This window comes from Platalea leucorodia (genome assembly GCF_965183815.1).
Source record: "Platalea leucorodia genome assembly, chromosome: 4".
Lineage (NCBI taxonomy): Eukaryota > Metazoa > Chordata > Aves > Pelecaniformes > Threskiornithidae > Platalea > Platalea leucorodia.
Genome location: NC_138826.1, coordinates 40,872,565 through 40,885,588, shown reverse-complemented (window position 1 = coordinate 40,885,588; position 13,024 = coordinate 40,872,565). Strand labels below are relative to the sequence as shown.

The 13,024-nt window shown below is 39.5% G+C and overlaps 1 protein-coding gene across 2 annotated transcripts in view; it reads left to right on the top strand.

Moving 5' to 3' along the window:
* PRKG1 (protein kinase cGMP-dependent 1) overlaps positions 1-13,024 on the top strand; it is a gene marked incomplete at its 5' end in the record, with an annotated part of 513,851 nt that overhangs the window by 393,238 nt on the left and 107,589 nt on the right. The window lies entirely within an intron of this gene.

Here is a 13,024-nt window from a genome sequence, read left to right as displayed (position 1 = left end):
TCAGTGGCCAAATGTAGATCTTCTGGTGTTTCTAGACCTTAGAAAATAGTTTATCTTTGCACTGTCTTCCCTGACCATGCATTTGAAGGTAAAAATATTTGACATTTTGCAACTCTGGAGTATTTTTCATGTACGGTAAGAGCGTAATCGTGGTCATCTTGATGGGGTAGATGGCTGCATGCAGGGCGGTGGTGGTGGTTTTTAAATTGTCTTATTGTGTATATATGATTTTGGTGGAGGTGGGAATTGTGCATGAGTGACCTGTTTTATATAAACATTTTCCTTTGGGGATGAACTAAAAGAAGATAAAATGTAAATCCATATTCAACAGGTGATTATTATAAAAATAGGCTTTATTTCCATAGGGACGAATAAGAATAGGAATAGTAAAACATGTGCATTAGGCAGGAATTTAGGGCACCCATTCATCTTAATGGACAAACACTCATCCCATCCTGGGTGCTTATCTGTGCATAAGAGCTATTGGGCTTCTCTTTGATGCTGTGATAACATGTTCAATCCCTCCTAAACCAGCCTTCTTCCAAAAAGAAGGCGGCAGAACATTTGAAGGCCAAATTTCATGTCACTTCTTGGCAGTCAGGAAGATGTATCCAGCACAAAACTCTAGTCTTGCCCCTGCAAATCTATACCTTAATTATAAAATAATATGGTTATTAGATAAATGTCCTTATTTCAGTTACTGTTCTAATACTAAGATGGAGATGAACTATAATTTTCAATTTCCCCTCAAGAAACACTTAAGATAGAAACACTTTTTTCTTTATTTGTTTAGAGCCTCACAGAAACTTGACTCTTAGAGCTGGTATGTTTTTAAAACGGCACCAAATATATTGTGGCATCCACTCTAATAGTGAGAGCAGGCAATAGCGTGCCAAACAAAATCATCTTGAAGATGACCTGATATGGGAAATAAAAAGGATTTCCTGCTTTGCATCTCTAAACAGTTCTGGTGACACACAGCACCACCATGATGAGAATTTCTCAGCATTTCAAATACAGTATTTTGGCTAACTGGCTCAGACTGAGATTAGTTAATTTACAATAAATACTTGTCTGTATATATTTAAATATTCAATACCTAACAACTTTGATCTTCTGAAACTAAACAGAAACTTAATAATTGAGAGTACGTTCTCAACACTCGAGGAAAGCATAATACTGACATATATTTTTGCTAGGGAGATGGCAAACCTAAAGTACCATACCTCCAGTTTGTTAATAAGCTCAGTAGTTCTGTAGCTAGATTTAAATTGAATAGTGTGACAATATTGTAATGTAAAGCATCCAGCAGCTCGATAAATTGCTAATAAACGAGTATCTTTCAGGACTGTGTAAGGCATCACTGTTCAGAATCTTGGGAAACCTTTAGGATGTTTCTGCTACTGTAAAATACAGCTATGGCTGAGAGCTCAAGATAAAATCAAATTTTTAGCGTATTTTCTTTTTCATCATTGCTAAGTTTTCAAAACTTTAATGGGACTTGCTTAGCAATACTTAATTACATGCTGTTAAATCATGTTGTGATTTCGTATGTGTAGGACGTAGTAACAACTAAAAGACATTTCTTCCTGACAATATAAGATAATAGTTGCAGCATCCGTTCAGTGTAGTGCTGCACAGCAGGACAGATAACAAATATCTTCTAGTTTCTCACAGAAATATGTATACTGACATAGACGTCAGGTGATGATATACATTATTCTGTTTTTCCTGCTCGCACCAGATGGCACGTGTTATTTCACAGTATCGCATTGCACACCAGCAGGAGCAAAACAAGTCGTGAAATGATCAGCCACATCATCTTAAAGTAATGCTCAAGGCTCCCAGCTGTTACGCTGTTCTCTTACCTTCCTGGCTAATTGCAGATAGCAGATGTATAATTTACAGTATAGCAATACATAATTTACAGTGTACTCACAATCAGTTATTTTTTGGTGATGTTTTCTTCATTGGAAAGAAAACATTTTATAAGGCTGTTTACAGTAATTATTTCCATCAATAGGGAGATAACAATTCTTTCAACTCAGCAAAGGAAAATAACTCAATGCAACTTTGTGGCTCACGTACAAAAACTAGCTAATAATTCCAGTGTGCTGCCTTGGTGATGTCACACAGCTGAATCCTTGCACAAGAGCATCTGTCTGGGCCACACTGCATCCTCTTTCAGAGGTGATGTTTTTGGAGTGCCCATCCATCCATCTCATTGGATGGAAAACATAGTTTAGTCTGCAACGGACAGTCTTACGGAGAATGATGGGGGAAGAAAAGAGGAGAGAAAAGCAATTCATTAAGAATGTAAGAGAGGCTCTTACTCCTTCAGAAATTTTTTCACATAGGCCAACTCAAAAGAGGAACAGATTGAGCCATTGCCTCCTTACTGCTACATTATGTATTACATCATATATTGCATTTAGATAGAGCTGTCATTTTGGGGTTTCACCCCGTTTTGGGATCCAGGAGGAGCTCCAGACCATGGGGCAAAAGAGCAGTGGCACATGGCAGAGGGCTGATGCTTTGGAGAGGCAGCGGTGGAGCCCACCTTGGTGAGCAGGAGGGGGATTTTGAAAGAAATATTCATAGCTCAGTTCATAACACTTTGATCAAACTGGCCAACTCTTGAGGTCCAATAGCTGCGATTTTCTGGCAAGTGCACTGGCTTTTAAAAGAGGGCATCCCTAAAAGCTCGGCAGCCTCAAGTCTCCTGGGTAGTGGCAAGAGAGGAAGAATCTGGGAGAGCAGCCCAGGTTGAAACTGCGATAGGGCTTGCCCTGGCCTCCACAACATATATATATCTATTTTATTTATCTATGTGTAAATAGAAATGCTGGCAGTGCATTGTACTGAAAAAAGTAATGGAAACATAGATGCCACACTTTGATTTAAATTTGCACAACAGCTAAACAGCTTTAGCAAAGCTTTGCTAAACAGCTTTAGCAAAGACGTTTTCCACATAGTAAGATGAAAACAGCAACTTGTTTTAAGGCTTTTTTACTAGATTTCTAGGTTGTTGTCTTTGAAAGGAGCATAGGAAGAGGCAGCTACTTCAGTGTGGCTGGGGTGGATGCTGGTGGAGCAAAACAGGGTTTTGGAAACACAGTTTTATTTTGAAAGCAGCTTATTTTGCTTGTTTGTCCATGTGAGCTGTCTTTGAAAATAATGAAATTATTTGTTTTTCACTTAGAGTTTGTCATCTTCAATTGTGTTGATTTATAACTCCACACAGATGTGTATTTGTGATGTAGTTAAGCCAAAGTGAAACATATTCATTTGACCACGAGCAAAACCATATCAGGGTGACAGCCAGTTTGAGGAGATGAGAACGTCTCAGCGACCGATGTGAATGATTTTAGGGCCTGGCATATGGAAAAGGTGTGGGAATTTGGGAAACCTGTCTGCCTCTAGGAGTCATGGCAGGTCGGCTCACGGATGGGACTGCCAGAGGAAGCTCCCGCTTGGTGCAGAGAGCCCCATCCAACGCGTGTCCTCCCTTCATCCTTCTCATTTGTAAAGGATAAAATACAGATTTTTTTTTTCTTTTTTTTTTTTTTTAAATGTGTTTGTGGTGTATAGGGTGAAGAAGAAATTGTGGTCTTTGGGTCGTGCAGGAGGTGCTTTGCAATTGACAATTATGGTGATATTTGAGCTGCAGTAACAGATTTATATATAAATTTTTTCTTACCTTCACAGCAATTTGAAAACAAGTATGATAGTACCTGTCTCATGGGACATAACAACACATCTTCCTTTCAAGAAAATTTGTACTATTTCCCATTTATATCTCCGCCTCTGGAGGCTCATGTGTAGTTATTTTCCCAATGTTGTAGAAACCACCTCTGACTCCCCCAAATCCCTGGGGTATGTTTTGTGCACTGAGAATTCACAGGAGCAGTAAAACAGTATGTATCTGTACGGGTAGGAGTGTCAAAAGACAGTTTTCTTGCTGACCATCCAAAAACTTTATATCATATTTCCCACTTAAAATAGTGTGAATTGCTGTGACGGATGTTGTCATCAGGCATCAGAAAAAAGTAGTAATGGACAGGGAAATATTAGTGCCTCTTTAAATCAGAATTGCAGCTGGCAATGTCAGAGCTTTATTTATTCATAAATTAATGTAGGAACTGAATATAATCCTGAAAACTTTTTAAAAGCTCCAGTAGCTGATGGCTGAGATGAGAATGAGACATCAATAAGTAGGACATTAGAGTATTGGCGATGCTATTGACTGGTTTCTTTTTCTAATATACGGTTGTTTTCTCTTGCTGCAGCCAGGGCTATGAGTCAAGACTCCAGAATTAATTGTTTTATTAAATCTCTATAAATGCTGCAAGCGGTGCTGGGGTCCTGCTCATGCTCCTCTTCTCCGTGCTCTAATTCCGAGTTTCCTTCTGCGTAGTTGCAATGATGGTACTGTTAAACTGACCTTTACATTACTCCTTTTCCCAGATAAGAACATAAAAATTCAGTTTTTCATTAAAAACTTAATTGCCAAAACCTGAAACCTGCTTAAGTGCCCCACCTTGCTGCTCTGCTATCTTCTTTCTTGCCCTTTCTATCTTATTTACTACCTCTTTAATTTCTTTTTTCCCAGAAATTCTTTTCGCCTGTTGCTCACTAATAACTTTTGAAGGACTACAGGGATTTAGTTACTTGGTTCAAATGCTGGGGAAATAGGACCAATTCTCAGCAGTTAGAAAATAGCTAACTTGGTAAAACGGATTTGCATGCTGACGTCTTCAAATATTTTTGGTTTTGCAAGACCCACACACAGTGCCCCATTTGCTGCACAGCTGACTTGGCTGTCCTGGAAAGGAAAAGTGCAGGCTGGACTGGCTTTTATTTTATTTTATTTTATTTTATTTTATTTTATTGTTTTATTTTATTTTAAATTTATTTTAAATTTATTATTATTTTATTTTATTTTGTAAAATGGATGCTCCTGTTCAGACTGATCTTCACTCTCGCAGTAAAACACAGTATTTTTCACACTCCCTTGCTGTCAAACATTGCCTATTCTTCCTTTTATTTTACATGCACAAATTTTTGCTTATTACAAATCACCTGTTGGGAGGTATCTTAACAAGTTTTAATTTGCTGAATACCCTGTCATTTCTCTCAGCCCTCGCTACGCCTGACCAGTTGTGTCTCGAAAAGCTTTTTCAATGTCCTTGACTGAACTTCTCAATGAATGTAGGAGTTGTTTCATCTTCATCAGACGCCTTCCTCACAATATTGTGTTTCCACTAAAACCTTGCCATCTGCTGACCTATTAACCTGATTGTCTGGAATTTTCTTGGGAAAAGAGAATGGGATGATTGATTGGAAATGTTTGTTGCTCTATGACATAGAGGCAGTCGCACAAGTATATATGTGGCAAACAGGAGTCTCATCTCAGGGTGGCATTATAAGATATATACATTTATAAAAATACTAAAAAATATATATATATAAGGAAATTATATATATATATATCTCCTATAGGATAATATAGTTTAATTTCTGTTTCTCCAGGGAGAAGTACTAGTCCTTCTGTTGCAATCAGTGTGCTTGCAAAAGAGGCATCCAGCCACCAAAGAGTGTTGGGAAAGGGTCTGGGGAGCAGCAGAATGACGGTGTAAGAAAGCAAATGGGATCTGTGATGGAAAAGGGATGGGAAAATGGGCTATGTGGTCCTGGCTGGGGGAATTACGGAAGGTTCCTGCCTACAGCAGTTTCTCTGGCTCATGGCCTTGGCACGAAGCTGTTCCTTGCTCGCCTGTCATGCGAGGGGTCATGATGCAAAGAGATTCACTGTTCTCATTTCAGCCCAGTTAGGAACAGGGGAAAGAAGAAAAAGAAAGGAAAAATGGCCATAGGCTAGAAATTCAGTTCAGAATAATGTAGTTTTCCAGCCAGCAGCCCCATGGAGATGAAGATGTACCCATAGTGGTGGTGGTCATCATAAAATTGAAGCAGCGCTTCAGATGTTTAGGAGAATGAGTTTAAAAACAACCAAAAAAGACCCTTTTAACTTCGGCTAATAGGAGGGAGTGAGTTGGGAAGCACTTTTTATCACCCCTGTTGCTAAATAACAGGCCTTTCTTTAAGTCTAGGGTGTTTTGTAGCCCTTCTCCTGCCCAGCACCTGCAATACTGTGTGCATAGCTCATGGAATGTGGATGTGACACACGGCCTCCAAGGACTCACTGGAAATTATTTCATCCATTACGTCAGCTGCTTTTTACAGCTTTTTTTTTTTTACAGCTTTTTACAGCAGTACTTTTTACAAGTACTGAGTGGTCTTAAAAGATATTTCAGCCATTACGGCTGTATTTCCCATCCTCTTCCCCTCCCCGGGTAGATCCCTGCCCATAAAGTCAGGCAAGACCTGGGAGGTAGGAGTGAGGGGTGATGGCTGATGGATTTTGATCCATCACCCCAAGATGCAGGGAATACCAGAAGCTTTTAAAAGGTTTGGAAAAGCTGTTGGCAAACTCCTGAAACAAAACCTTCCCAGAGGCTTTGGAGAGTAAGAGCTCAAAAGCCTGGACAGCTGGAAGCGAGAAGGCAAGGTGACACCGAGACAGTGTCACCATATGGTTCCCTGCGGGGCTGGCTTTCTTCCTGGAGGCATCTGGCCCCCACTCAGGTTGGGAGAGGTGGCCAGATGGACCTTTGGTCTGATTGATCTCCTAAAGGCACACCATGGCAGTAATTAGACGCTACTAAAATGTCACCCTGTCCTGTCCCGGTGTGCCCTTCTGGTGTTTGGGTGCCCTGGTCTCGTAGCTGTTAGATAGGTCATTGCTCTAGCACAAATGAAGATTTTTTTATTATGCTGCTGTTGCAAAGTAAATAATGAAGTCTTCATCAGGGCCTTTGCGATTTGTGTAATTGCATTATTACAAGCACATATTGATCGCTGATGTAGTTGCTTCACTTTCTCCAAGTACACATTCTTCACCCTTTATTTCTTCATGAAACACAAGTCAATATTACGTTGGCTTCTGCATGAGCTTGCGGCGAGCATCTTCAGCTTGTTGCCAAAAGCTCTTGATGCTCCAGGAAGTTCCCTGGCAGGGAAGAGGCTCCCAATTAAAGGACTCATCCAAAGCATTTTCAAATGAGCTGGCAGGTTCACCCCAGTCGTTGTTAGGCGTGCTCTAACTCACAAAGACGTAACTATGCCTTCGTCACCTAGCAAAAATGAATCTGGGTTTTTTTGGAGCTGTGTTGACTTCAGCCACCCCATATATCAAGAAATGAAGGGGAAAGAACCCAGGGGGACAGAGCAAGATGTGTTGACTCTTAACAGCATCCTGCCTGGGAGTGCTGTGTTGTGACTACCGAGATGATGGTTACCTTATGCTTTTCCAACAGGAATGAATTGATACTATTGGCTCTTCTTGTCTTAAATAAGAATACAGAATGGATCACACCAGGTGAAACCAAAGGTCCATCTAGCCTGGCACCCTATCTTTTACAGCAACCAGAATCAATTACTGAAGAATGTCCTGAACCAAAACTGGTGGCTTTAATAATTTATAATCCTTGATGTGTTGTTGACTTACTTTTCAAACATGTGCAAGCGTTTTTAAAATCCATGACCTCCTATGACAATTAGTTCCCCAATTTAAGTGTGCAGGATGAGAAGAAATGCCAATTTTAATGTGGGGGGTTTTTTTTGATTGGCCAGCTGCTCCTCTTATGAGATGCCTCCAAATTCTCAGATGTGCAGTTGACTTCTCGATTTGCAGAGAGCTCGAGTCTGTTGTCTGAGACTATAGACGTGGCAACAAGCTATTTAATATGAAGACAAATAATAATTTTTCTTTACTATGTTTACAGTTCCTAGCATCTTAAATGACTTGGTAGCATCTTTGGAACTCAGTCCTACTTTTTCTTTAACAAGAATCACACTTTTTATACAAAGATATTTGGAACTAGAGCTAACTGACTGCAGTCTCATTCTGCATGTTGACAAACAGCTGTTCAGTCAATAATTTGAAGGTTTTTTTACTAATTTGTGTGCTGGTGATATAGAAAGCTGGTAACATCTTTGTCAAGCAGGTGTTGGTGAACCTTCCCAAAAAGCCGTGCAGCTTTTCAGATTTGCTCTGCATGGCAAGTTACACAAGAACTATACTTTCAGGCTTTAATAGGCAAAGGGTTTCTTCAAGACCAAAGTAATATAGCAAGGAGAGCAACTGCGAAACTGTGGTGAAAGCCACAAAGGCTCTTCCAATGTCTGTGTTAAGATGATCACTTAAAAAGCTCACATAGGGCTGGAGTTAAGTGGTGAGATGATGAATCGGGGCTTTTCAGCTGCTTGATTTTCCCCATTGTCAAATATCTTGCTTCCAAATTTCTTGAATTTCGGGGCAATTGACTTGGAAATGAGATGCAGCTTTATTTTATAATAACACTGAACAAAACCCTTTGCAGTCAACCGACAGTAAACACTGTGTTAAGAAGGAAAAACAAATGATTATGTACTTAAGCAAGATCAGTGAACACCAGAATTGGAGTCTTTTGTGCCTTATCAATCGCCTGCCTTGTGCCGCATTTTGAGCAGCTGCTTTGCATTTCACAAGCCTCTTAACATAAAATACATAATCATGAAAATACATCAGTTACTGAAGGAATATAGACAATTGTATTAAGAGAAGGTTTGTGCACAAAATAGGCCTTTTTTATTTATTGTCTAAGAGGAGAAGAAAACAAATATCTGGCTTTTTATTTACTTTATCAAACAAAAACCTTATTTTGGGAAAAATAGCCTTTAGGAAACAATTAGCAGTAAATTCAAAATTTTACTACTCTTCTAACAAAAAGTACATAAATAATAAAGTTGCTCCAATTTCTACAGGGAAATTATGCTCAGAGCCAACTTCATGACTCAAATGTAGTTAATAAATAATCAGGTTGTTTTGAGTCTTAAAGATAATAATCGTTAGTTTATAAGAGCACAGCTTATTAATAGTTCTGGCTTTTTTACAACTGAATCATAGCCTGGGAACTAAACCTGTATGTTTGCTTTCCTTTGAGGATGCAGTCCTACAGAGCAAGCACAATATTCCTCCCACTGAGTTTCAAATATATATATAATGTTGGGCAACAAGATTGTGCCAGATGGAGGAAAGCAGAATTACAGGGGTTTTATAGTTACGAATATATTTGCTTACACTTACTGCAGTGAATGTCTCTGAAAACTTTTCTGATGTCTTTTTGCCTGAGCATCATTTCAGATCTTGAAAGAAACCCTATTGCTGAAATAGATAATGCATAGGAAATACCATGAAGGTGTTACATAGTTGCTTTTTATTAGATAACAAGGCTGCTGGAGCACTATTCATATAAAAGTATATGTTCCTATTATAAAGTTTTTAAAATAGCACAATTTGGGGATGTCTCCTCTTGTATGAACCGGGATGAGTGAAACCAGTTAGTGATAGAAATGATTGCAGGGGTCAGGTCTGGTAGTTCTTGCTTACTTAAAAGAGTATAAACCTGAGACTGCAGTTTGCTTTTCTCATTTGGAGGATGTGAAATAGCCTGGAAGGGCTGAACGCTTCTTCTGGTGCTGGCTGAATCCTCCAAACTCTTCCCCTTTGCTTCTTTTTATGGTTTTTTTTGCAGACAATACCTGTACTGTGCAAAAGAAAAAAGAAAACAAAAACAAAACCAAAAAATCACCTAATTTCTGTCCTGCAGCAACTTGTAGTATTTTGGGTTTTTTTACGTTCTTAAACAGTAAGACCTTTATGTCAACATGTTACTGTCAACAATAAATGTTGATGATATTGAATCAAAACATTTTATCCTAAAATTTCAAAATTATGATGCTTTTGTCAAAATGCTGCAATGCTGGTTTATGACAAATGTTTCTAGTTGGAAAAAAAATCCATAATCCAAAATAAATGTGTTAATAGGGAGAGGAGAAAAAAATCCCTGTAGAAGACCTCCAGAAGAAATCACATGTTTTCTTGGGAAAATGCTTCCATCAAAATACTCCTGCTAGCTATGTTCAGGTTTGTAAGCATTAAGTGGAACTGAAAAATACAGCACCGAATTATAATTCTCTTGACTACCTTGGGGAAAAAAAAAAAAAAAAAAAAAACACAACAAAGATGCCTACCAGGGATGCAGAGGCAGAAGTACGAATTACTGCCGGGGATGCTGCGTGCGAACTCGCAGCCTGCCAGCTGCTCTGCGTAAGTACCCGCGATGCAGACAAGATAATTCATGTTAGCTAACCCTCAGAGCGGGTTTACAGCAATATGTAGTCATTGGGGAAAAAAAAAAGCAAAAAATGCTCTACATTTGTTGGGGGTTTTTTGCCTAACTCATATCATTTACACAGCTACGCACACATTTAAACGTACATCCTTGAGTGTCATCACATTTAATGGCATTAAAAAACCAACACGTGCTTATGGCACCTCCTGGGATGGCTGCTTTAATTTATAGACAAACTTACGACGGCGTATCGTGATGTGGCTCCTCTTCAAATCTCCTATTCTTTTTATACCCAGGATGGATTTGGTCTTGTGTGTCAGGCTTGTAACTTCATATAAAATAACTACCATTTATAAATTTTTCATGCATAGAAAACCGAGGGTTTTTTCTGCAAGGATGCATAGTAACCCAGTATTGGGATGCAGTGCCTAGCCATTTTGTGATCATTATAAGGCACCATCATAATACTAAATACTTAACATTAAGCCTCGTGATTTAAAAATAGTAGAATGTTCCTTACAGAAGCATATTGAAATAATTCCACCTCTAAAAATATAGAATAATATATTTTCATGGCTTGAATTTTGCATGCTAAGTAATGTAAATACAAAGGGTAGGCCATTTAAATTATCTAGTGATTTTAACACAATCATGATTTAGCCATAATATACTAAATTAGGCCCCCATCCTTGGAAGAAGTTGGTGCAAGTTTGCATTTAGTACACATTTCTAATAACCTGTTATTTTCTTAATCGTGTTTTCATATTCAGTGTTATGAACAACACATAATGACTTTTTGGTTTAATTTATGTCATCCAGGTTATTCAGCAGGGGAAAAGGGTCTTCACCATTATAGACCTGCTATTTTTAAGATTACTTTTCTGTAACATGTCATCCTTCAATGACCTAATTCCCTTTCTGAGCTCTCCTGCCTGTCAGGATCCCAACCCTGATGTTCTCCAGCATCAGCGACTGGCTGCGGGTTCTCTCCTACATGCAGCAAACCCAGAATCCTGGTGACTTTGGTTTTGCTCATAGTAACACAGTAGGTTATGAGTTAAGAAGAGGAATATTGTGTAGCAACACTAAAACTAGATAAATTAGCACTTAAGGAAAGTTGGATGGATTGTATAGTTCTGCAACACCATGAAATAATCAATGTCCCTTCTAATTTATAGACTTTTTTCCCCAGAGACCTGCATATCCCACCCAGTTTTGCTTAGGGGTCAGTAGTCTATAGGTTTACAGGAACACAGTGACCCTTCAAGGGGTGATTCATCAGCCTGTGCTGAAACTCCTTTGCTATCTGTCCCTTCCAGAGCTGCCCGGGACATGCTGGGCTAGATGGGATCCCAGCCTCAGGGAGGCTGAATCCCACTCAGAGGATTCGACTGTATTTCCTTTGGGACTAAAAAAAGAAAAAGCCTCTGAGTAGCTGCATATAAGTATAACCAGTGGGAAGCCTAGGGATGAACATCTATTCTCCAGATTTTATGTTACGGCTGTCCAACCATTAAGTAACACAATTAACCGCCACAGACACACTCAAAATTAAGGATGAAATATTTATAGGAGTGGAGCTGGCTATTTGTCTGTATGAACGCCTATTTAATTCTGTTTTATTAGGAACTCTACAGTATTAAAAGACCATTTAAAGATCACCCTTTTCAAGTAATGCTCATTTAAATTGACAAGAAGACATGAGAAGAGCAATGTCCTCTTTTATGGCATTTAGTTTAAGAATCTGTTTGAGCCCGGAGTGTCCAATTTTGGGGTTTCTTTTGTTTGCTTGCTTCTCTTGTCTGAGGAATGTATTTGGTGATGGGCTAAAGTCTCTCTCAGTGGCAAAGCTGTAACATCTTTTGTACCCAGAAGACTTCGCAGTTATGTTTCCAAAGTCTGGAGCAAAGAACCTGAGGCCCTTACGCAAAGCTACAGCTTGTCCCCTGAGCAGTGGACTGCCTCGAGGAGCACTTCTGCAAATAATTAAACTTTTCACAACCCAGAGTCTTTGCTTCCAGTGCCATCCTTTTCCCAGGTGAGAAAATGGAGCAAAGTCTGGGTCTGCGTGCCTGCCATTTCACTGGAAACTGGGGGCAGAAGCAATGGCTTCAGCACACCGCCGTAATACTAGGCAAAAATGTTGATGCAATGAGAGATCCTCTTTGTTGCTTTTTCTGGTTAAAGAAGTGGCTCCTTTTTCTGGAGCATGTCAGGCACTAGAAGTTTTACATCCTAGAGATATTTTCTGCTACGAGCAAACCTAGTGCAGTTTGTTATAGGGGAGGATGATGGTGAAGCAGCTGAAGATGGATGCGGAAAACCCAGTGTGTGACTATGTAGGTATTGTGTCCTGCAGTGGGAAAAAAGCATTCAGGCCACATGGACCAAGCTGGCTAATAAACCTCAGAAAGAAATCATGTCTGCATAGGCATTTAATGATATCTGACTGGGCTAATTACCTTCGTAGCTCATAGTGTGTTGCCCTGAAGCACGGATTGGCGTTGTCATCTGCAAAGCATCACTCGACGAGTAATATCAGCCTGGTAGCAATGCAGGGATAAGCCTAATTTTTTTTTCCATCCACCTTTATAGCTGGCTTTTAGCTCTTTTCATGGCTTTGTTACAGGGTGGGAAGTTTTCACTTTGGGTGGGTCTAATCATTGGGGACAGTAAACAAGTGCTGGCTGCACTAGCAGTGGGAAATGTGCTTGTGTGTCCTGTAAGCTGGTGATGACAAATTAATTCCTAATCCAAGCGTGAGCACAGCACGAGAAACATTACCT